The sequence below is a fragment of the Corvus brachyrhynchos genome, unplaced genomic scaffold (genome assembly GCF_000691975.1).
Source record: "Corvus brachyrhynchos isolate BGI_N302 unplaced genomic scaffold, ASM69197v1 scaffold200, whole genome shotgun sequence".
NCBI lineage: Eukaryota > Metazoa > Chordata > Aves > Passeriformes > Corvidae > Corvus > Corvus brachyrhynchos.
The window spans coordinates 3,513,141-3,513,766 of NW_008236184.1; the positions used below are offsets into that span (position 1 = coordinate 3,513,141).

A 626-nucleotide genomic window follows, 5' to 3' on the forward strand; every position below is an offset into this window, starting at 1 on the left:
CTCCGCCCCGCGGAACTCGCGGCCCCGCGCCGGCTCTCGGGCCGCTGAAGTGCCCAACTTCCTCGCGTGGGGTGATACGCGGCAAAGTCGCTGTGGGACGCTCAGGTGCCAGTGCAGGGTGGCATGCCCTCCGCTCACGGGAATATTGGGTGTCGGGGTGCAGCCTGGGGAGAGAGGCTTCGAAGGGAGACCCAGACAGGTCCATCTGTCACACAGTCACCTCCCGGAACTGGAAAACGGGGGTTAGAGCTCGCAGGAGCCACTGGCAGCCATTCAGTCCCGTTCTCCGGCACCCACCTCTGAGCACTGTAAGCAGAGAGTGCTATGTAAAAGCTGGGCGCTGTCCTCCCCTTCTTCCCACAGCAATTCGTGAGCCACCCAGGTCTGTCAGTTGTTATCCGTGCTCCAGGAATGGGTACCAGGCTCATCAGAAAGCACCGAGACCCCAGCCAGCCTCGGGGCTGACAGGCACAAAGCCGGGGCAGCTCAGTGCACGAATGACAGCATCAGCCTCAGTGCCAAAGGTCCAACAGGGTGAGTGTGGTCTGCCCAAGCCGGCTGGCCCCGAGTCAGATTGCAGGTGTGGACTTCAGCATTTCCGATGCTCAGCTCTTCCGCATCCGGGC

At 62.5% G+C, this 626-nt stretch overlaps 1 protein-coding gene across 1 annotated transcript in view; it reads right to left on the reverse strand.

Annotated features, from left to right (window-relative positions):
- Nucleotides 1-626, reverse strand: part of LOC103618712 (myocardial zonula adherens protein) — a 51,856-nt gene that overhangs the window by 50,053 nt on the left and 1,177 nt on the right. The window lies entirely within an intron of this gene.